The following is a 25,491-nucleotide window of genomic DNA, read 5'->3' as shown; positions in this document are numbered from 1 at the left end:
TCCAGCATTGCCATCGTTGTTGCCGTTATCGTTAGATTGCAAGGTGGCTGCACGGGATGCCTCTGAACACCGTAAAACTAATAGCCGTCGGAAGAATTTTTTAATGAAAGGAAAATGCGTAGATGCGCCGTATTTGAGTTAGAAACAACCAAAACCACAGTGTTTCCCCAACAGTACCAACTCCTGCATCCCCTGAAAATTGTGGTGGGCATTTCAGTCCTCTCCGAAAAGGAAGCGTTAACCAACAGAGCCAAACAGACGCGGTATCTGCGCCAACAGACCAATAGAACAGAAAACATCACCAAACAACATTTTATTAAACCAAGTGACCAAAATTATGGCAATGGAGATAATCGAGGGATGACTTAACGATAACGGCAGCCACCACCACGTTGCGTGCCATATCCATAAATACGGAACACAGAACGGCTGGCAAGTCAGAGTTTTAATTGTGGACGGTATACACCAAAGACAAGAGCAATGGATCTTTCCGGGAACTTTTTTGTGTATTGGGGGTTTTAAGTCCACAGATTTTGTTACCCATTACCCAAGGCCCGTGTAGGCCTTCCGGATCAATCCCCATTGGTTCCTGAGAATCCACCCGATTACTTTTCGATCCTTCACGACCTCTGCAAAGATTTAGATCAAGGGCCCCGGTTTGTAGTATTGGCCTTCTTGCTGGAGGGCTGCTCAGCCTCTATGGATCTCTCCCGTTTATTTGTGTTGAAGGCGACTTTGGTAGTGTCAATGTCGGGGATAACTGCCTTTGCTAAAGTAATGTTCTCCTGAATTTTCAGGCCTATGGTGATGGGTATTGTGGCCAGACGCTTCAAAATGCTTTATTGCGTTCTTGAGTCCTGCCTGTTGTGGTGGCATCCTCTTCAACTCACCAGCCCTCGTGCTCACCATGAGACCCGCCTTTGGCTGTCCCCCTGACGTGGACTTATAACTTTTTAGTTTTTCACATTTTCTTTTATTTTTTTTTAATATTTAGTAATAATTGAATATTCCCTAGTTTCGGTTTTAATAAAATTGATAACGGACAACTATATCATATAGCTTTCATTGATACGACACGGAATAGAACGCAATCGTGAAAATTGACACTCCCAAGGAAATAATAAGCTAATATTTTAAATAAAAGAATATAAACACAAAACATAACACAACAAACGACAATACAAACCAACAAACGGTAACAAACTACAACACACAACAGAAGCACACGTCTTTTTTTAAAAATTAAGTTTAGGTTACCTTTTCGTATAATTGCAAGCCGCTCGGCACCTTTCGTCACCTGAATTAAACATTTTTATATTTTAAAAATGCTTAAGACATTTTGGTACATTTAAAGTAAAATTTTGAGCTTAAACAATTTTTTAAGGAAAGATTCCCTTGCACGTTGCTTACGCTGAAATACCCAATGAATATCATATCTCTTTCGATGCTATTTTCGAAGTGGACTGATAGAGCAAAACAAAAATATGAATAAGTTCAAATAGCTAGACGAATTATAAATAAGAATTGGTACATTTAAAGTCAAAATTTTTGACTTTGATTTTATATTAATGGCCTATATAACCGACCACTGTGCGGTGCGCCGATACCCGGGTCAAGCTGACTGACTTCCAGCACCGTCCGAGTGACACCTTAGCACGGCCCGAGGTGAGATGATTGCGTGAGCAAGGCTTTCGCTATCCGGAATAAATAATTTGTTGTAATGATAGATCTAAGAGTCCCTCAACAAAGATCAAGAAATATCTGGGAGATTAAAACGGCCAAAAATCACTGTCAGAAAGTAGAGATAGAACCAATTTTATAGCATACAAATGACGTTAAAAAAATAACGAAAGAAACGTTTTATATTAAACAATTCTTTTCACTAGGGAACAACTGAAATTTTTTTTTTCACCACCACCAATACCTTGAATATTTTAAACATTTTCGGATGTAGGATCCTGCCGGTATAAACCTATTATAAATATTAAAAATTTAATTGGGACAGTTTCTTTCTGTGAAACAGAATCTAGATTGCACCCAAGGACGCGTTTTTTTACGTTTCGGTATCAGGGCAGCGCTGGGAAATTGTCAATTCCATTGTGGGATGATATCGGCCTCTGGGACAACTACATCGTGCGGTCGAATCTTCATAGAGCATCTCTAGACCAGGCAAGGCACTACAACCTTAAAGGAAGCGAATGGAGACCAACGCTTGGGAATCGGGTTCGGCTATTTCGACATCTCTTATCAAGAGCGGCCGGGGGATTCGCTGCCAAACTGGCCCATAAATACAACGGCTTTTTCATCGTCCCGAAATTTATATCTCCGAATTTACTGTGTTTCCAGCGCCCAGGAGCCCGAAGTTGGCGGACCGCCAATATTTGCCAGCTTAAACACCACTGTTCAGAAGATAAAGCGGACGAGATCGACGACGACGGATCGCCACCATCAGCCGGCTGAAGCTCCTCGGCCCAAAAGACCCCAGGCTTAAAAACAACGGCAACACCCTTAAGTCTGCCAAGTATCGGCATAGTGCCTTTCAGAACCGTTGTATAAAAATACCGTGTAATAGGCTAAAATTAACGGGTCCATTGTTAGCTGCACCCGGTCGGGAATTCGAAAAGGTAGGGTTTTGGATCCCCACCCGGCGAAACTAGACGATCCTATCAGCCGACTTCACCCCATACAGCTTTTTATGTGCTCGAGGAAATCCCCTGGTTTCTCCAAGGAACGACGGTCAGGGGAGCCGAAGGACGAATTCCAATGGACTAGGTCTGACCCTTGTGCCCTTGGTCACCCGAGGTATACGGAGTTTAGACCACGGTTATCCGGCGTTTACCTTTACTACCAACCCTCATCTGAAGACCAAGTGAGCCGGTACCCCGGTTATGTGGCATTCATGCGCATCGCCGCCCAGTCCCTGGTAATGTGGATACCAAGATTACTTTTGGAGGTTCCGAACCCGGACGAACTTCTGTCACCACTGCCACGCCCGGCACTGAAAGCCAGCATCGAGTCTCACACTGGAGTACGCAGCTCGAAACATGGTGTACCTACCCAGTCGGAACACCCGAGAACCCCAAACACCCGTTGACTCTCATATTCCATACATCCCCAAATGCCGAGAAGGGCCGCCACGAAGACGAGTCATCCCGAAGCACCCAAACTTCGACCCTAAGCCGACGTCACTCAGCGCAATTGTTGTCGAGGTGGAAGTTCTGGGTCAAGGCGTATCTCGCGGTTCCATCACCTAATACCTGACAGAGTTTGAGCTGGAGACCGACGGCGAAAACGAGAGGGAAGCACCGCCAGAAACCCTCGTCGGACGACCAAACCTTTGCCATAAGAGCACCTTGTCAGGATCTCGCAGGAGAATTGACGGTCAGAGTTCCCCATTTGCGCCCACCCTTGCGACCCGCTCACCGACTGGGAGGACCAGATGCTCGACCAGGTCATCCTCGATCTACAAGGGACCAACTGCCGGCGATACCCTCACACGTGTACCAGCGGCGAAGAAAGAATAGCAAAAATCGGCTTTGAGACGGACGGCATGCGGAATGGGTCGGACGTGGAATCTTACGGGCGGAAATTTCTAAGTACCCAAACCACGTACGCCCCGGTAGATTCGAGGTCGTATACAGATTAGAATAAACAAACCCATGAAAGGAACGATAAAGAAAACAGTGAATATAAAATAAAAGAAAAACAAGAGAGATAAAAATTGATTCTTAATGGAACACAAGAAAATTTAAAAAACTTGCTCGGATCTCCGGCTTAACTTCTTCTGCTTCCTGGCTATTCGCCCGGAAAAGTTTTGCGATGTCTGCAATGTCTTCCAAAGCATCTCCAGCACAATCTTCTCTTCTTTCTAAAACTCCATCTATCGGGCACTCTTAAGGCGTGAAATGCTCTGCTATCTTTCTGGGTGCCAGTGCACTTTCTACATGAAGGCAAATAACTGATGTCGCTTTGAACCATAGGAAGTACTCTAAACTTCCTCTCTCGTTGTCTGTCGTCGTTGTCATAATTTATTGACATCACCTTGCTCGCGCAGTTTGCTACTTTGAATAGACAGTCATCAAAATCTTCCATATCTGTACCTTTCAAACATTTTTGCAACCTATAAGACTTTCTCGCTCGCTAAATCCACACCTTTCGGTAGACTGGATTTCCAGAATAGCAAGGCCAGTCCTTACTAATGGCTTGCCTTGTTGCTATCTGCGATGCGTTTTGTGAATTCATATGCGGGCAATATACACTTTCTTTTAACTTTGTGAGGTCGTTAAATTTATGCGTTTTGATTCAACTTCCGTTTGAGATATTTCTCGTGTCCACCGTAGGTAGAGCTTGTCTGAAGGGCCATCGATACCCACCTTTTTTGCTACGTTCGTTTCGATCAGAGTGCAGCCTGATCCCTCGTCAATTATTGCGGAGTTCCAGGGTTTTTAATAGGAATGAGGATAGACTTATCAGTCTAAAATCTTTAGAAGAAGAAGTTGTCTTTTATAATTGTAAAATTACTTGCTCGTTTTTTTAAGGGTTCCTTGCAGGAGTATGTGACGATGTCGACTTTCTTCTGTAGTTTTTCCCGGGAAAATGGAGGTGGGGTCCTTAGGTTAATAGCCATGGATTTGTGTAGAAAACCGAGTTGGTTTTCAAAAGATTGTTTATTTTCGCGGAGAAGGAGTGGACATCCCATAACCCTCCAATCACCGATTTGGTCAATCAGAGTTTCAGAGGATATATAATTCTATGTATCGGTGGTCGGAGAAGGAGTGGTCATCCAATAACCCTCCAATCACCGATTTGGTCAATCAGAGTCTCAGAGGATATGTATTGTCCAAAACTTCCCTTCTATTCTTGGATGTCGTGTATGGATGTTTAAAGTCGAATAAAGGTGCGACTTAATAAAGAATCAGGTTCTTGGTTTGTCCTTACCTTTGTTGTAATAATTCTATATCTGGGGGTTTAAAGTCCACAGATTTTGTTACCCACTATATCAGGCGGCCATCTGTGGCTGCCTTTAAATGGTGCAAGTTAATTTGCTGGACCTGCATCATATGAAGTGATTGTTTAGGCCTCCATCTTCTCTGGTAAGTCTGAAAGTCTGCTCTGGGTGCCGGCTTAAGTGTGCCGCACAAGTTCTTTACCGGTTGACAGGCCGCCAGTTTGTCCGTATCATATATCGGAAGCTTGGTCTTCTTGAGCCCGTAGTTCACAACGTTCTGTAGGGCTGCGAGGGGCTCTAGACTCTGGGAGCTTAGCAGGAGCATGACGTTAATTGTGTTCTTTTCGCTTTTATTCGTTTTCATAACATATAACACATTGGGGTGAAGCGGTTGAAATATCGGAGATATTCGTGGAACGGCCTTCCGTATCGATCCCCATTGGTTCCTGGAAATCCTCCCGCTATCGTCGTTACTGTTCACGTCGCCAATTATTTGCGACCTCATAAACTCTTTCGTCCTCGTGCTCACAATGAAACCCGCCCTTGGCTGTTCCCCGTACGTGGAGGGCTTGTCAGCCATCCCGTTACCTTTGAAAGCCACCTGCCGGTCCCGGTGTGCCGTTGGCTTTGGCTGGTGGGGGTGTGGCGCTAAGAAGTGAAGCGTTCTAAACAAGGCCTTCCGACTTTTGAAGAGTGCCGGTCTCTTGTTTTTGATTTCTTTAGAGCTCTGCTCTTCCCGGGAAAGGCCGAACTAGAACAAACGGTCGCCCCTTGTCTGAGACTGGGATATTTGATAGCTCGGGCCCCAGCCAGTCTGACTTCCGGCACGGTCCGAGTGACACCTTAGCCCGGCCCGTGGTGAGATGATTGTTGGCGGAAAAGGATAGTGATAGGCAAGTGTTTAGGAGGAGGGGGAGTGTGTGAGCTTTTTAGCAGAGGCGGCAGAACAAGCACAACGTTGGTAATGCTACGCTTTAGATACCCGCTGACTGTAACGCTTATTTGCATTACTGTCTTTCAGTCATTAGCGGTTGTCAATCCTTCGGAGTTTCACGCTTATTCACAGCAGCCCTGCGTATAAGAAAGGCTTTCGTTTTCCGAAGCCTGTGCCCCGATCGGTTGCCATCCACGCATTCTCCGTTCATTCTGGGGAACGACAAAAAGTTTTGGGAAAGTTGAAGTCTTTCTGGGAACTGTCTGGGGAACGAGATGCAGTTTTGGGAAAGTTAAAATCTTTCGGGGCACTGTCGGGGAACTGAGGAAAGGCTAACGCAGCACAGCCGTGCGAAAGTTTAAGGTCTTTCAGGGCGCTGGCTTGGGGAAGTCAAATAGGGAACAGTCTGAGAAAATTGAAGTCTTTCGGGAAACTGTCTGGGGATCACGAAGAATAGAAGTTTGGCGGGGAATTAGAATAAACATCAGGGACGGGGAAGTCACCACTTTCAGTATGTTTCCGAAGAAAGGAGGAAATGTGAGGAATCTGGGCAGACAGGCCAAACGGTAAACAATAGACCTTGGACCTTCACGGTTTGCTGGGGTCCAAGGTCTATTGTTTACCGTACCAAGCTGGACTTTGGATTCTCATAAGGCGTGGGTGGACTTGGGACCCGCACAAAAAGCAAACTTTCATACTCTATAGAAGCTTTAACGACAAAAGGTGCATGTAAGCTCAAGAAACCATAGTATACGGCAACGGCTTTAACGACAAAAGGTGCATGTAAGCTCAAGAACCCAAAGTATATGGCAACGGCAAAAATTGCAAAGCCTCTGATCTGATCCTAAGAGAAGTTTTCGACGTTTAGCCGCTGTACCCAGAGATAGCTGATGAGTCTGCGGTGATGTGCAGACACTCCCTGGGGAATGCTCGTGTGTTATAAAGATTTATAACTAGTGCTGGGTCGTGGTTAAATCGAGTTTAAGGATTCCTACTTCTACTGGTTAGGAGATACACCTTGCCGGCCACAGTAGTGAGGTTCGCATAACATCCAGAGTCTTGGTGGAGCCGTAACGATTCTGACACCAGCAAGCCAACGACGAGGAGCGACGCCGCAGAGTACAGCTATGAGATGCGACGACGAGGAGCACCACAGGCGGAAGAGCCGCGAGGCTCTATTTAAGGAGACTGTTGCAAATATTAAATAAGTTGACATTTAATTAGTGGAACACGTTTATATTGAAATGAAATTAAAAAAGTTTATTTCTGGTATTCTTTAAATACAGCTTTAAAAGTTTCTCTTTCCGGTTCTCTGCAACAAAATTATATATATTGTGCTTTCAATTGGAGGTGATAAAGCCTATCTGGATGCACTGCGGATTGGACTTGTATCAAGGATGTAAACAATTATCAACAGAGACAAATAAAACCCCTACGATCCCAACACAACCCTTGCGTAATCTTCTGGTCAAAGGCAATCCCCCTATATAAATTTGCTGGAACGATCCCATAACCTCTCAGAGCTAGCAGCTCTTCGAGCTGTTTAGGCGCAATATGGAGAAGGCGGCGTAAAATCTGGCGCGCGAATATTCAAAACACGGTCTAGGCTCAGGAGCACCATCTGTCCAAGGAACGAGAAGGTATCGCAGCAATATCGGTCCCTAGATAGGAAGGGCCATTAAAAATAACACACGTAAGCCAGCTAAAGACCAAATGCGCGGATATCGTTGGTAACGAACACATACAAAGGAAAAATCCATAAGAGGCACGGAGGGTGAGTCCCGTTATCGGTACGGGACTCTGCGAACAACATAACCGATAAACTAACTGCACGGAACAGGTCTTTTCAAAGAGATCTATCGATCTATCTATCGAGAGGCAAATGTCGCAGGCGCGCTTTGCGAATGCAATGCGCACTATCGAGTTGGAAGAATGTCTAAAGAAAGACGATAGGGTACTAGCAGCTGCAAAAAATGCAGTGTCATCTGCAAAGGTGGCAGAGTGTGTACCGCAAGCAACTAGGCTTGGAAATAAACAGTGTATAAGACCAGTCCAAGGTCGCTTTCTTGCGGGACTCCTGCACGAATAGGCCGTAGTCCAGAACGATGTCCACGGATACCTACACCAAACTCCTTTTTATCCAAAAATGACACAATCAGCTTCCGTATTTTCTCAGCCACAGTCTGGAAAAACAAACCTTGACGAACATAGAAACTTGACGTTGAACACACTAGACACACTGCGGAGCAATATTAAGATAGAAAAATAAAATTAAATATCAAAATCTATAGCTAACGCATATCTGTATATGTATTTATGCATGTATATATGTTTGTATTTCTTTTTTTTAACAAATCATCGTAGGAGAAAATCCCTACCTTCTCGCCCACGGTTAAAAGAGAGTGATGCTCTAAAGTGATCAACAGTGAAGCTTGTGTAAATTTGACTTTCCCAGGCTTTCTCGTGTAAAAATTAAAACAATGTTTACCATAGTGGTCAAACTCTTTTTTCTTCAAGAGTTAAACATAATTTTAAATATTGTTTCTTAAAAAAATGTGTACCTTGAATGAAAATTTTTGGTTTTATTTAACAAACATGGAATGCAAACAAAATTGATTTAAAATTAATTGCTTTACATCAATTACTTTTATCCACCTTTATTGACTTGATTATAAATTACAATACAAATATAATATTTATGTGTATATTGAATAGCTTAACTTTGGATTCTGCATTTTAATGAATAAATTAACAGGCATCTCTGTTAAGCTGTAAAACCTTTTTTTTTTGAAAATTATTTTGTGTTGCACGCTACACATGGGTGGTTTTAGTTTTCGTGTTTGTCAGAAGTGATCAAAGATCCCAAATATTCGGGTATTAAGTGCAAGGCAGGTAAAAGCTTGTCATTATTCTTGTGCTGTTATAAGAGGCGCACGTGTTTATCACGACCAATTATCCACAGGTCCGCTGGGTGTCGTCTGCGGAGGCGACGTGTAGCAATACGTCTAGCCAGACGGTTCGTATGATCCAGCAAGCGATCTCTATATCGATTTGAAAAGATAAAAACTGTCTCCGTAAACGTCGGCACTCCCGATTCCTTAAACAACACACGATTTTAGACATAAGGGTGCCGTTTCACACCCAGTATCCTTCTGTACGCTTGCACTCTTTTAAGAGATAAATCATAGGCTGTGCTCCAGCAAGTTATTCACCAATTTAACTCCCCACGTTAAATTGGGGAATAACTTGCTGGACGGTCCAATGTCACATCAAGGTAGGTCACCTTGCCTTCAAGCTCAAGCCTATCCCATCAAGGTAGAGGCTATGCTAACGGCCAAAGCGGAGAGCAAATGTAGCGTGCTGCGTTTTGTCGACGTTCAGTGCAATGTTCCACCGAGAAGCCCAACACTCGAATTCATCTCAGAATGTCTGGACACGCCGGGAGGCAGACGATTGGGTATTACCAACTGCAAAAAATGCAGTGTCATCTGCAGGCCAGGAGTATACCGTGTGCAACTGGGTTTGGAAGATCCAGAACCGGCCCAAGAACGCTTCCTTGTGGGACCCCAGCACGAATTGGGCGTAGTCCAGAACGATGTCCACGGATGTCGACAACAAACTCCCTTTTATTCAAGAATGACACGATTAGCTTCCATAATACCTCAGGCAAATATGGCATAAGTTTGTAAAATAGACCTTTGTGCTAAACCCTGTCAGGCCTTTGACATCAAGAAAGCCAGCTGAGCAGTATTTGCGACTTTCCAAAACACCCAGTACATGATTTACTACCCTGTTCACTTGCTCAACAGCACAATGGCGACTACGAAAGCCAAACTGGTCGTCTAGAAGCGATTCATCAAACGCAGCTAAGCATATACAAGCATGATTCGCTCAAAAGTCTTGAAAAGGTGGACAGGAGACCAATCGGCCGAAAGGAATCTGGGGACAACGGGTCTTTTCCTTTTTTTGGTACCATTGTAACTAGAGCACGTTTTTAGGGGGCTGGAGGACTTTTTTATATTCTGAAACAGCAGCCTTCAACCTTGCCATTTCGATGGTATGCCTCGTCCTCATTCAGACGCGGCGGAGTGCATGACCTTTTCTGGCCAAGGCAGCAATTTCTGGCTTTGAAGCAGACCAAAATGGTGGTGGAATAGGAAAACTTCTAGCAGGAGGGGCAGCTTGGTGGATCTGGTCAACTAAGAACTCATCAAAAAATCAACTCGTGCACCTTAACTTCTTATATCCGTCCAACAGTATAGCAATGCAGAGATAAAGCAAACTCCGAGATAGCAAGGTGGCTGCACGGGATGCCTCTGAACACCGTAAAACTAATAGCCGTCGGATGAATTTTATTAATGAAAGGAAAATGCGTAGATGCGCCATATTTGAGTTAGAAGGAAGCGTTAACCAACAGAGCCAAACAGACGCAGGTACCCAATAGACCAATAGAACAGAAGACATCACCAAACAAAATTTTATTAAACCAAGTGACCAAAATTATGGCAACTGCTTGCAGGTTGGGCTCTGATATTGTTGCGCTCAGGAGATAGTCGAGGGAGGACTTAACGATAACGGCAGCACTACCACGTTGCGTGGCATATCCATAAATACGGAACAAAGAACGGCTGGAAAATCAGAGTTTTAATTGTGGTCGGTATACACCAAAGACAAGAGCAATGGATCTTTCCGGGAACTTTTTTGTGTATTGGGGGTTTTAAGTCCACAGATTTTGTTACCCATTACCCAAGGCCCGTGTAGGCCTTCCGGATCAATTCCCATTGGTTCCTGAGAATCAACCCGATTACTTTTGGATCCTTCACGACCTCTGCAAACATTTAGATCAAGGGCCCCGGTTTGAAGTCTTGGCCTTCTTGCTGGAGGGCTGCACAGCCTCTATTGATCTCTCCCGTTTATTTGTGTTGAAGGCGACTTTTGTAGTGTCAATGTCGGGGATAACTGCCTTTGCTAAAGTTATGTCCTCCTGAATTTTCAGGCCTGTGGTGATGGGTATTGTGGCCAGACGCTTTAAAATGCTTTCTTGCGTTCTTGGGGTCCCGCCTGTTGTGGCGGCATCCTCTTGAACTCATCAGCCCTCGTGCTCACCATGAGACCCGCCTTTGGCTGTCCCCCTGACTTGGACTTATAATTTTTTCGTTTTTCACATTTTGTTTTATTTTTTTTAATATTTAGTAATAATTAAATATTCCCGAGTTTCGTATTATTGAAGTCGGACAACTATATCATATAGCTTTCATTGATACGACACAGAAAAGAACGCAATCGTGAAATTTGACACTCCCAAGGAAATAATAAGCTATTATTTTAAAAGAATATAAACACAAAACATAACACAACAAACGACAATACAAACCAACAAACGGCAAACAAACTACAACACACAACAGAAGCATACTTTTTTTAAAAATTAAGTTTAGGTTACCTTTTCGTATAACTGCAGGCCGCTCGCACCTTTCGGCATTTGAATTAAACATTCGTATATTCTTAAAATGCTTAAGAATATTATACAAAAAATTTGTTTGTGCTGAAGAATGCCATCACAACTAAAACTCTAACCAAAAACACAGAAAAGGCAAACCAAGGAAGCTCACAATTATGTACTAAATACAATACTGATTTACACAAAAGACAACACATACTACATCGACTTTTAATTGTAAAATGGAAGTTAATAACATTATTTAAAATATTAAGCACTTTCATTGCACTAAAACTTGTTAACTTAAAAATTTTTTTAAGGAAAGCTTCCCTTGCACGTTGCTTACGCTGAAATGCCCAATGAATATCATACTGTCTCTTTCGATGCTAATCTTGAAGAGGACAGATAGAGCAAAACAACAAGATGAATAAATTTAAATAGCTAGAACAACTATAAATAAGAATTGTTACATTTAAAGTCAAAATTTTGACTTTTTCATAAGCTTAAACAATTTTTTAAGGAAAGCATCCCTTGCTTACGCTGAAATACCAAATGAATATCATGCTCTCTCTTTCGATGCTATTTTCGAAGTGGACAGATGGAGCAAAACAAAAAGATGAATAAATTCAAATAGCTAGACCAATTATAAATAAGAATTGGTACATTTAAAGTCAAAATTTTGACTTTGATTTTTATATTAATGGCCTATGTAACCAACCACTGTGCGGTTTTGGCTGATGTGGACGTGGCCCCTTTTGGTATATCGCTGAGGGGTGAGGCGTTGGTTGCACCTTCCGGCTTTTTTAGAGTGCCGGTCTCTTTTTGCTTGTCTTTGTTAATTGTAGCTTTCTCCATAAATATTCCCACTGGCTGGGCAGAAGGTACAGACTGACTTCCGGCACGGTCCGAGTGACACCTTAATAAGATTAATGAGAATGGCCCTTTTGCTTTTCAGTCAGTTCTTTACATGCTAGAAGTTCTTTTCCAGCAGCCGTTCCACTTAAAGTTGAATTCAAGCTCTATGAAAAATTTTTAATTATAATTAATATTAGACTCAGGTTGTTGGTTATCAATTTAACTGAATAAATATAAACATTTTTAATAATTAACTTCTTCTGCTTCCTGGCTATTCGCCCGGAATAACCATTCCCTAGCGACCGCCAGCCATCAGCCGTTCTGGGGGCTTTGCCACGTATGCTGCCCTGTCAGTTTGGTTCATGACGTAACACTCCCCTCTTCGCAAACAAGCCTCGACGATTTCCTTGCAATACTTCTGGTTACCTTTTGGTCAACCTCCGTAGCTGGTCTTCTGACATCAGCAACCCAGTAGCAGTGCGTTTAACCGCGTTGCGTGATATCCCGTCTTTGACGGTTCGATATTTGGGATTTTTTGCAGCTCTTTCAATGAGATCCTCTCGATTTCTTCTTGTAACAGACAGCTCGCCCCTCGAAAATTAGTCCATTGTCTGAAATTATTTTCTTTGGCACTTCGCCACAAACATTTCAACAATAGTGAGCCAAGAACGGATTTACTGAATTCAAGAAGACATTTTCTTAGATAAAAACTGCTTTTTTAAGACTGAACATACTCGATTTCAGAATATGTCTTCTAGGCTTCGAGAGTAAATCGTTCTCAAAATCAAAAATGGAATCATTAATGACTTGAAAACGAGAACGCCTATGCTTGGACTCAAGAACTTATTCGTTCTCAGAACCAGGAAGACCTATTCTCAAAGCAAGAATAATCAGCCTTAAAAACCATTCTCGATTTGAGAATAAGTCTTCTTGGCTTCGAGAGAAAACCGTTCTTACCTATACGTTCTCAAAACCAAAAAGAATTATTCATAAATCCAGGATTTTCAGTTTTAAAAAAGCAGTCTCGATCTAAGAAAATGTCTTTTGATTTCAGTAAATCCGTTATTGGCCCACTATTGAGCACGCATATGCTGAAATCGAGACTGTTGAGAACGGTTTTTTTTGTTCAATAAAAATTCCAAATCCCAAAAATTTTATAAATTGTTTTTGGTTTTTATTTATTTTTTTATTCATTTATTTCGAAATTATAATCTATATATATTGTAATCATATAGTTTTCTTATCATTATTTATGACACATGAAAGTATGAGGAGGAGGTGTGAAAAAACCGGAGAGCTCGTCCAACAAATTTGGTAAGCTGCTTACTTGAAGGTTGATGTTGTTGTTTTTGATTTCCTCAATAATATGATTAATGAAAATGTCTCTTTGCTTTTCAGTCAGTACTTTACATGCTAGAAGTTCTTTTCTAGCAGCCGTTCCACTTAAAATTGAATTCAAGCTCTATGAAAATTTTGTAATTATACTTAATATTAGATTCAGGTTATTGGTTATCAATTTAAGTGAATAAATACAAAAATTTTTAAGATTGAACTTATTAAGGTTACAACTTAAAGGCTCATACCTTGTTAAGAGAGTATTTGAATTTAGTCGCATTAGACGGCAACGAAAATAAAAGTGCTCTCGGTGCCTTTTGTGGCGATGGCTTTGGAGAAGATATTTCTTGAGTAAACTATAAAAATAAACAAAGAAAGTTACCAAGAAATTTGTAAAAAGAGATAATAACTTCTTACCTTTGTTTTCCTCCAAGAGAACAGCTTTTCGCGGAAGAGTACTCTATTTCCGATTGGCTGAATCGCATCCTTAATTTCCACCTCGGTGATAAATTTCAGTCAGTGGAAATTTACATCGGCGCCTGAAAAAAAATACTTAAACAGTGTAACAATTTTTATACTCAAATTTCGAAACCAACTCTAATTCCAATTGGCGGATTCGCCTCCTTAATTTCCTCCGCGGTGATAAATTCCAGACAGTCGAAAAAAATAATTAAACAGTATACCAATTTTTTCTCAAATTTCGAAACTAACTAAAAAAATGTTAAAAAAATTTGAATCGTGGCTCTGCTACAAAAAGTATTTATTTAAATTTATTTATTTTAATTTAACACGAGTTGTAAAATAGCAATTTACTGCAAGTCACGCTGCTGCAGTCCATGTATGGATGTGTTTTTGATTCCTTGATTCTTATTCTTTAACGTCTTGCAAATGCTCGCACAACATGCATACATACAGAAAGTATACATGAACTGCAGCAGCGTGACTTCCAGTAAATTGCTATTTTACAAATCGTGTTAAATCATTCGTTTTACTAAAGCACGATAGTAAATTTAAGCATTCGAAACACGTTTATTTTATTCACCAATAAATTAATACAATAACACTTGCTTAAAATAAATAAAAATTATTATATAAAATATTATTTCTACATATATGTTAGTTTTCATTTTATAAAATATTAATTACTTACCGTGCTAGTATCGCTGGGCCTCCAACAAATCAAACGAGACCAATAGGTCGAATCTATTGTCTCCGTCTCCATGTTTCCACTTTTCAACACTCAATCAATCAAAGACAAAACTACCCCGCGCTGCGTCCGAAAATTTTAAAGGGAAAAGACGAGACCCGAAGTATACTTTGGTAACTTTCCGAACCATTTGAGAGAGAACTTCTCTCCCAATTTTTATCTCTTTCAATTTTGTTTCCATTTTAGACTAATTTCTTCTCGAGTTTAAGATCTTTTATTCTCGAGTTCAAGATCTTTTCTTCTCGATTAGCGAAATCGAGAACAAAAGAACAACTTCTCCTCGATTACAAGAGCGTTTCTTCTAGATAAAGTGAGAAGTAAAAATACTGAAATAGAGAAGATTTGCTCTTGGTTTTTTCGTTCTCAAATTTTCTCGGTGAAGGATTAGCATAAGTGTACGGCTCTCTTTCCGGGGGATTATCTCTCATCTCCGTTGCCGCTTTTTTATTGCGACATCTCTGGCAAGCATTCGCTAGGGATTAAAACTCTGGCTCTTAGTCCCGGGACGTGCTTTCGTTGTCTACAATTTTGGTTAGTTGGTGGTGAAACTTGCGGTGAAAATAATCAATCAGAAGATTGGTGACTTTGTGTCCTTTGGGTAGAATTACTGGAATTTTTAACGTTCATATGCACACCGCGAATTCGATCGATCCGGCCGCGTATTCTCAGCACCTCCAGATACGGCGAAATTTTATAGAACGAGCTCTTCCATCCTACGATGGTTCCTTAACGCAGAAGATTTATTTCATCCGCATACAACTCCTTTTGAACCATCCTCTAAATCACGTTGTGTACATCATGCAGGTTTCGAAAACGTGCGGCACTTATTGCTTCCTCCGACGTTAATTATGTCTGGCATATTTGGCTTAAAAAAGGCATGACGTACTTTAGAGTACCTCGCAGCTTCTCCCACTTGCCAGTCTTGATAAAGTGGTTTCCTTTAACTCGTAAGCGTTTGTCCTCTCCAGTGTGTGCGGGCTTAGCTCCCTTACCGTCCAGTGATCTACTGCTTCTAATAAGAATGTTGTTCGTGCAAGCCATCTCGAGTCTGCCCGAAAGCTCAATTCCCTAGTCCACTTTGTCTAGTCCACTTTGTCCCGTTCAGCAAAGATGAATTCAATTTCCATTCGACTTGGAATTCCCAGTAAGTGTGAGTCGTTAACTCGCATTGATTACGTCCCTGTCCTTTGTACACACCGCCCGTCGCTACTACCGATTGAATTTCTTAGTGGGGTCTCCGGACGTGATCACTGTGACGCCTTGCGTTTTACGGTTGTTTCGCAAAAGTTGACCGAACTTGATTATTTAAAAGGAAGTAAAATTCGTAACAATGTATTATATATCAATAAAATATATCAAAATAACTTATCTCATTTAAAGCGTTTTAATGAAAGAAAAAGTCCAGTCCAATGGACTCAAATAGCTCGAGCAAATGGTGTCCAATGCCGAGTAATTATTATGAGATATCAATTACAAGTCAAGGGGAGGCTCTGATGTCCATAAAATAAAAATCGATCTAGCCAATCGATTAGAGATACATATAGATAGATATATATACGATATGTTAAATATATAATATAATACACTCATTGTGTGCATATGGACCATAACATACACGCGTTGCGCATATGTATAGTTCCTCTCAGTTATTGGCATACATTGGTTAATGCAACAACCTAAAATATATAATGTTGTACCCGGTTAATAATCAGCTTAATGTTTTATATAAAATGCCATATATATCAAACTTAAATAGAAATAAAACGTGCAAATGAAAATTGGTATTATATTGTTTATATGAAACTAAGAAATTTCGCAACATATATTTTAGGTATAAAAATACATTTATTGAAGGAATTGACGTATGCCAGTAAAATGGTGTATTTGTAATTTCTTTCAATAAAAACACACTTGACGAAATTAAAAAAACAAATATTATATAACTCTAAGCGGTGGAGCACTCGGCTCATGGGTCGATGAAGAACGCAGCAAACTGTGCGTCATCGTGTGAACTGCAGGACACATGAACATCGACATTTTCAACGCATATCGCAGACCATGCTGTTATGTACTTTAATTAATTTTATAGTGCTGCTTGGACTAAATATGGTTCAGGGTTGTAAGACTATGCTAATTAAGTTGTTTATAAAATTTTGAAATAAAATATTAAAATACTTCCGAGCATCTGAACGTTTCCAATATAAAACGTATTTGGAATGTGTCCAAAAAACACGTCTTATTACGCTGATAGACAACTCTTGCTCCAAAAACATTGTTAATTGCAGGCTTAAAATGCCAGCCATTAGAACAATTAGAAATTGATATTGGTTTTGCCGGCGCGAATCTCGTTTTAGAGACCAGTAGCGTGCTTTGTACTCCATCCTGTTCTTCGAACCTTAGGTAGGCCACCGCTGCGAAATCATTGATACATCCATCTGTAAAAATGTGTAGTTGAGTATTAGTAGAGTTGTTGTTTGAGTTGCCTTATACACAGAGCCCAACGACTATGCTCAAGTGTTTTAATTTCACCCAAGAACGCACGTATTTCTGTTGACAAGTTTGATATCCAGCCCCTCAAAGCCTCCTTCTTTGTGTATGTTTCAGACTTCCTGAGCTAGGCGGGCCATTCCTTCTTTAGAACTTTGGAGCTAGTCGTCAACAAATGTGTTCCTTAATATGGCTCTGACTGCCCTTAAGTGTTCATTAAGGAATTGCTTAGCGTTCCTATCTTTTATCTCATTTGCGGATAAAACGCAACTTCCCATAGCGTTGGATATGTTTAACTGTCGTAGCTCCTTGTCTCTCGCCATACGACTTTCCAAACACTGAAGTCGGCGCATGGCCATCTGACGGGAGGTTTGACGGAGGTTTGACGTTATCGTACCTCCACAGAAGTCCCGTCCACCACCTCTTCACTTCTGTCATACATCGTTAGATAGAGTTGGCTAAGAGAATACTCACGCCAACAGCAATTGCTGATCGTTATAACATTCGGAGATGTGCATTACAACCGAGCTTGCAAGGTCGCCATCATCACCGTTACGGCCATAAATAGACCATCCGAGCCTACTCCGATGATGAGCGAAGCGTCCTTGTACGTACAAATGGGTAGTTTCTCGAGATGCGAATGTAATATCAGTGTAGAATCCAGGTTCTGGATGGTTCTCACATTATGCAGCTTAAACTGATCTGCGTCGAAGCTTTGTGAGATCGTTAAATTTATGAGTTTTTTTTCAACTTCCGTTAGAGATATTTCTCGTGTCCATCGTAGGCACAGGGCCATCGATAACCAACTTTTTTGCTACATACGTTTCGATCAGAGTGCAGCCTGATCCCTCGTCAATTATTGCGAACGTTTCCAATGTACAACACCAATATAATTTTTTTTTTGTAAATTCATCCACGGAAAAGTTTTGCGATGTCTGCAATGTCTTCCAAAGCATCTCCAGCACAATCTTCTCTCCTTTCTAAAACTCCATCTATCGGGCACTCTTAAGGCGTGAAATGCTCTGCTATCTTTCTGGGTGCCAGTGCACTTTCTACATGAAGGCAAAGAACTGATGTCGCTTTGAACCATAGGAAGAACTCTAAACTTCCTCTCTCGTTGTTTGTCGTCGTTGCCATAATTTATTGACATCACCTTGCTCGCGCAGTTTGCTACTTTGAATAGACAGTCATCAAAAACTTCCATATCTGCACCTTTCAAACATTTTTGCAACCTATAAGACTTTCTCGCTCGCTAAATCCACACCTTTCGGTAGACTGGATTTCCAGAATAGCAAGGCAAGTCCTTACTAATGGCTTGCCTTGTTGCTATCTGCGATGCGTTTTGTGAATTCATATGCGGGCAATATACACTTTCTTTTAACTTTGTGAGGTCGTTAAATTTATGCGTTTTGATTCAGCTTCCGTTTGAGATATTTCTCGTGTCCACCGTAGGTAGAGCTTGTCTGAAGGGCCATCGATACCCACCTTTTTTGCTACGTTCGTTTCGATCAGACTGCAGCCTGATCCCTCGTCAATTATTGCGGAGTTCCAGGGTTTTTAATAGGAATGAGGATAGACTTATCAGTCTAAAATCTATAGCAGATGTTTGTGACGGTCTCACAGCTTTGGGAAGAAGTTGTCTTTTATAATTGTAAAATTACTTGCTCGTTTTTTTAAGGGTTCCTTGCAGGAGTATGTGACGATGTCGACTTTCTTCTGTAGTTTTTCCCGGGAAAATGGAGGTGGGGTCCTTAGGTAAATAGCCATGGATTTGTGTAGAAAACCGAGTTGGTTTTCAAAAGATTGTTTATTTTCGCGGAGAAGGAGTGGACATCCCATAACCCTCCAATCACCGATTTGGTCAATCAGAGTTTCAGAGGATATATAATTCTATGTATCGGTGGTCGGAGAAGGAGTGGTCATCCAATAACCCTCCAATCACCGATTTGGTCAATCAGAGTCTCAGAGGATATGTATTGTCCAAAACTTCCCTTCTATTCTTGGATGTCGTGTATGGATGTTTAAAGTCGAATAAAGATGCGACTTAATAAAGAATCAGGTTCTTGGTTTGTCCTTACCTTTGTTGTAATAATTCTATATCTGGGGGTTTAAAGTCCACAGATTTTGTTACCCACTATATCAGCCGGCCATCTGTGGCTGCCTTTAAATGGTGCAAGTTAATTTGCTGGACCTGCATCATTTGAAGTGATTGTTTAGGCCTCCATCTTCTCTGGTAAGTCTGAAAGTCTGCTCTGGGTGCCGGCTTAAGTGTGCCGCACAAGTTCTTTACCGGTTGACAGGCCGCCAGTTTGTCCGTATCATATATCGGAAGCTTGGTCTTCTTGAGCCCGTAGTTCACAACGTTCTGTAGGGCTGCGAGGGGCTCTAGACTCTGGGAGCTTAACAGGAGCATGACGTTAATTGTGTTCTTTTCGCTTTTATTCGTTTTCATAACATATAACACATTGGGGTGAAGCGGTTGAAATATCGGAGATATTCGTGGAACGGCCTTCCGTATCGATCCCCATTGGTTCCTGGAAATCCTCCCGCTATCGTCGTTACTGTTCACGTCGCCAATTATTTGCGACCTCATAAACTCTTTCGTCCTCGTGCTCACAATGAAACCCGCCCTTGGCTGTTCCCCGTACGTGGAGGGCTTGTCAGCCATCCCGTTACCTTTGAAAGCCACCTGCCGGTCCCGGTGTGCCGTTGGCTTTGGCTGGTGGGGGTGTGGCGCTAAGAAGCGAAGCGTTCTAAACAAGGCCTTCCGACTTTTGAAGAGTGCCGGTCTCTTGTTTTTGATTTCTTTAGAGCTCTGCTCTTCCCGGGAAAGGCCGAACTAGAACAAACGGTCGCCCCTTGTCTGAGACTGGGATATTTGATAGCTCGGGCCCCAGCCAGTCTGACTTCCGGCATGGTCCGAGTGACACCGTAGCCCGGCCCGTGGTGAGATGATTGTTGGCGGAAAAGGAGGAGGGGGAGTGTGTGAGCTTTTTAGCAGAGGCGGCAGAACAAGCACAACGTCGGTAATGCTACGCTTTAGATACCCGCTGACTGTAACGCTTATTTGCATTACTGTCTTTCAGTCATTAGCGGTTGTCAATCCTTCGGAGTTTCACGCTTATTCACAGCAGCCCTGCGTATAAGAAGGGCTTTCGTTTTCCGAAGCCTGTGCCCCGATCGGTTGCCATCCACGCATTCTCCGTTCATTCTGGGGAACGACAAACAGTTTTGGGAAAGTTAAAGTCTTTCGGGGAACTGTCTGGGGAACGAGATGCAGTTTTGGGAAAGTTAAAATCTTTTGGGGCACTGTCGGGGAACTGAGGAAAGGCTAACGCAGCACAAGCCGCTGGGTTGGGAAATTCTAATTGGGAATAGTCTGGGTAAGTTGAAGTCTTTCGGAAAACTGTCTGGGGATCTCGGGGAACAGTGGCCGGGAATTTAAATAAAATAACATTAGAGGTGGGGAATTCACCACTTTCCTTACGTTTCCGAAAAAAAAGGGAAATGTGCGGAATCTGGGCAGCCAATAGACGTAAACAATACGGTAAACAATAGACCTTGGACCCGAGCAAAACGTGAACTCACGGTACCAAGCTGGACTTTGGATCCTCACACGGCGAGGGCAGAAAAGTCCAATGGTAAAAGGAAACTTTCATACACTTAAGATCCCAAAGTGTACGGCAACGGCAAAAATTGTAAAGCTTCTGATCTGATCCTAAGAGAAGTTTTCGAAGTTTAGCCGCTGTACCCAGAGATAGCTGATGAGTCTGCGGTGATGTGCAGACACTCCCTTGGGAATGCTCTTGTGATGAAAGTTATCTAAAAATTTGTGTTATAAAGATTTATAACTAGTGGTAGGTCGTGGTTAAATCGAGTTTAAGGATTCCTACTTCTACTTGCTAGGAGATACACCTTGCCGACCCCAACAGTGAGGTTCGCATAACATCCAGAGTCTCGGTGGAGCCGCCACGACTCTGACACCAGCAAGCAGCCAACGACGAGCAGCGACGCCGCAGAGTACAGCGAAGAGGAGCGACGACGAAGAGCAGCAGTAGCGGAAGAGCCGCGAGGCTATATTTAAGGAGACTGTTGAAAATATTAAATAAGTTGAGATTTAATTAGTAGAAAACGTTTATATTGAAATGAAATGGAATTTAAAAGTTATTCTTTCCGGTTCTCTGCAAATAAAATTATATATATATATATTGTGCTTTCAATTGAAGGGGATAAAGCCCCTCTGGATGCACTGCGGATTGGACTTGCATCAAGGATAGAGACAAATAAAACCCTTACGATCCCAACACAACCTTAGCGTAATCTTTCGGTCAAAGGCAATCCCCCAATATAAATTTGCTGGAACGATCCCACAACATCTCAGAGCTAGCAGCTCTTCGAGCAGTTCAGGCGCAATATGGAGAAGGCGGCGCAAAATCTGGCGCGCGAATATTCAAGACACGGTCTAGGTTCAGGAGCACCATCTGTCCAAGGAACGAGAAGGTATCGCAGCAATATCGGTCACTAGATAGAAAGGGCCATTACAAATAATAAGTCTCATAAGCCAGCTAAAGACCAAATGCGCGGAGGAGCAGCCACAGAGAGTCCGTCGTATTAAAGGCGCACAGTACCGGAGCTGAAGAAAGCAAGAAAGCGCACAAACATAAACATTAGGGTTTAAAGGTATGGATATCGTTGGTAACGAGCACACACAAAGGAGGGTGAGTCCCGTTACCGGTACGGGACTCTGCGAAAAACATAACCGATAAACTAACTGCACGGAACAGGTTTTTTCAAAAAGATCTATCGATCTATCTATCGAGAGGCAGCTGCCGCAGGCGCGCTTTGCGAATGCAATGCTCACTATCGGCCGCAAGGGCAAACTTATGCAATCTAAACCGGTGAGTCGAGTACAGCTCCTCTTGGATAGTTGGTCCTACCATTTTTTCAGCGTTTACATTCTTGTCAGAGGCACATCCCTTACACTATTCAGCCGAGAACTGTCTTTTGTAAGATGGGGAATTCAGGCCCCTGCTTTATCTGGCAAATATATAAAAATTCAAAGAATGTATCAGCGCCGATAAGCATATCTATTTTTTGGGGCTTGAAGTAGAATGGATCTGCCAACTGAATATTTTCAGGCACCCTCCACCCGCTGGTGTTCACCGCTTGATCCGGATGATAACCAGAAATATTTTTCATAATCCAAAAATCGGACGACAACTGGCTGTTCCCTCTGAGCAACGCTCGAGCTAATACAAACTTGAACGCTCACAACAGCAGTTGCAAGAATGACTCGATCCGATACAGTCGCATGCAAAACATGCGAAGTGGATGGAGTCTCCTGCATGAGCGTGGTCTGAGAAGGGGGTGGCAACGCCAGATTTGTGTTTGGGGAATATATGTGTTGCAACGTGCAACACTTGCACACTCTACATCTGTTTGAATCTTTGCTGAACTGTTAGGGCGCAGGAAGCGCAGTTTCCAATTTGACGTATATCTGAGTTGCAATACACGCATTGGCAGCGATAAACGAAAAACTCCTATTTCCCTTTTTCTTAGGGTTAAATTGGGTCTGCTGAACAGTTTTGGGCTTGGAAGCCTCTTCCGCTACCATATGTTGGTATCGCCTTTTTGGTGCGACAACTCCACCAACTGCGTCGGCGCAGATCGGCACATGAACTATCTGAATCCTACTGCAGTCACACAAGTTTCGCGTTCGTTAATACAAACTTGTATTAAATTTTCATAGTGACCCCGACGTGATCGCAGTAAAATTTGCGATTTGTTACCAATTTTTTTTTTTTGGTGAAAAACTAGAACAATTATTAACAAACATATACAAGCAAATTAGTCGTGTCGGTTCGGGTAAAAAATTAATAAGTTTAATCTTCCGAAATAAGTTTCGTTGCTGGAACTTTTCTGTCGTTCCTTTAGTTGTTGCCCAAGCGGTTTCTTCGTCGCCGCTGCAACTTTAATTGTTTTTTTTTGCTGCTTCCGCTGGAACATGGATTTAAAAAAGGAAGTTGCAATTATCGAGTCGGCCAACCAGGTATAGACTGCTAAAAGTTTAAAGGTAATCTGTGGCGTTTTGTAAATTGTGTTTGTAATTGTAATTAGTGGACTGCTCGCCGATACTCCCCCTCCTGCGTCCTGACGTCCGCCACGCGAACCTTGCTATCGGCGCCGGCGTGCACCGCTACCACACGGCCTATCTTCCACTGCTGGGGCGGAAGGTTGTCTTCGGCGACAACGACGAGCGCTCTCACGGCGATGTTGGTGCCTGAGAGACAAGACACCTCGCAATCGTCGCAAGCAGGTCAGGAAGATCTGGTCCGGGAGCGCTGCAGATGGTGGGGCCAGAAGTGGGCAGCCGATGAGCAGATGACCGGGGGTCAGGGCTTCGCCGTCGTTCGGGTCGCTGCTTAGAGCTCCGAGGGGCCTGGAGTTGAGCACGGTGCTTTTCAGACTTCACGCCTGCCGAAGTGCGGTGCTCTGGGCGGTATGAACATAAACTCGCATCCTTTTTTTGATGCTCCCCCAGACGGGCTCGGAACTCCCTCATATGCCGATCTGGTTGATGGTTGATGGTTGGTGGCCACACTTCTCCGGAATCCCGCGACGACTCACGAACCTTTGAAATGCCAACAAGAACGCATCAGTGATTAGGTCAGGCATTAATTATAAGAGGACCGCTTTGAACGCAAGACAGACGAACAAGACCACGAACGAAAGCAGCGCATGCACGACCGAACTGTTCGTCGGCAGACTTCTTGAGCATTAACTAGCCATATTTTCTCGCCCAGACGACTTACGAGAGCTCGTGGGCCAGCGTGACAATTCGTAACGTGCAGGTATGACACATAGGATCTGACGAACTGTGAGCTTTTAGACAGCAACAACGGGAATTTGGCTTTGTACGGGATAGGAGCATTCAATAACCGACCACAACTTTATTTTCCTGAAAAAAAGGGTTTAACTTTTGAATATTTGTTGCAACAAGTTTTTTTTTCCGAATTTTACTTTTTTCGTCACTGAATTCTTGAAGTTGGATAGCTTCGACAATTTTTTCAAAAGCGAAATCCAGTTCTCTTGGCGAAATACATTTTTCAAAGGGCTTCGACACCTTTCTGCACCATTGAATAAAACGAAAAAGCTTCAGAAGCTTCAAGTGCGACGAAAATGACTCTATTTCTGAACCAATAATTTGGTTGAGGGTTGACTACGAGAGCTAGTGATCTGCTAAAAGGTGAGCTGCACACAGCTCAAGGCGAGGCAAAGTTTTCGTCTTGAGGGGAGCTACTTTCGATTTGGCGGTCAATAAAGACACTTTCAAACCTTCAGCAGTTTGAGTACGAACGAAGAAGCGTAGCGAAACCATGTATTTGAATCGGGACTTGTGGATCTGTGTTGACGAATCGCGATACCTTAATTACCTTAATTTTCGGCAGCTGCAGAAGCGTCGCTTTAAATGTCTCCCACGATTTAAGCAACTGCATCGGTAGCGACTCGTCCCAATTTAATTTTCGAAGCCACAGTTCCTGCAACAACATCTTTGCCTTTGTGACCAAAGGACACAAGAGGCCAAGTGGGTCGAAATGTCGAGCATAAAAGAGTCATCTAACCGAAATCTTTAACCGGTAACCAAACCACGCCAAGGGTCTTAGTTACGTCTGAGTCTGCCATAAGTGTCATTACAGCGCTATCAGATGCGGATAACTCTGGGCAGTTTGAAAATCACTTTGCCAATTCAAAACCTGCCTCTTTCAAGACCTGAGAGACTTCGTCTTGAAGACTTTGCAGGTCTTCAACGCATCCGGCGCCAGTCAACAAATCGTCAACATAACAATCATTCTGAGGAACCTTTGCGACTTTTGGAAGAGTTGCTTGCGCCATCTCTCCTAGCCGCATTAAACACCGAATCGCCAAAAAGGGAGTTGGCGAAGTTTTATATGTAACGGTGTTTAACCTAAAGATTTTCAGGGATTCGGAAGAATCTCCATACTATGAGCTGGAAGTTTCGGTCAGCTTCGTCCACCATCAATTGGCGATACATCTTTTTGACGTCAGCCGCAAGGGCATGCTTATGCATTCGAAACCGAAGCAGAGACGAGTAGAGCTCCTCTTGAGCCTGCAATCAAGATGTTATTCAACGCAACCTGCGTGGAAGTACGGCTCGATGCATCGAAAACTACTCTCAACTTAGTTGAAGTACTTTGTGGCCGTAGAACGCATTAGTGCGGAATGAAACAGTGCGGAGTATTCGGAATTTTGTCATTGGTGGAGTA

At 42.6% G+C, this 25,491-nt stretch overlaps 1 long non-coding RNA gene and 1 pseudogene across 2 annotated transcripts in view; one reads left to right on the top strand and one right to left on the bottom strand.

The window, feature by feature from the left end:
- The window catches only part of LOC128265932 (uncharacterized), a 62,110-nt gene extending 48,073 nt beyond the window's left edge, over window positions 1-14,037 (bottom strand). For both annotated transcript variants that reach the window (XR_008268957.1, XR_008268956.1), the window contains exon 1: window positions 13,930-14,037. This is a non-coding gene — a long non-coding RNA (uncharacterized LOC128265932). The remainder of the gene's footprint in view (window positions 1-13,929) is intronic.
- A 2,623-nt stretch (window positions 14,038-16,660) lies between these two features.
- LOC128265934 (5.8S ribosomal RNA) lies at window positions 16,661-16,839 on the top strand (annotated as a pseudogene).
- The last annotated feature ends 8,652 nt before the right edge of the window (window positions 16,840-25,491 follow it).

The sequence above is a fragment of the Drosophila gunungcola genome, unplaced genomic scaffold, assembly GCF_025200985.1.
Source record: "Drosophila gunungcola strain Sukarami unplaced genomic scaffold, Dgunungcola_SK_2 000180F, whole genome shotgun sequence".
NCBI lineage: Eukaryota > Metazoa > Arthropoda > Insecta > Diptera > Drosophilidae > Drosophila > Drosophila gunungcola.
This window is presented reverse-complemented; position numbering and strand designations above follow the sequence as displayed.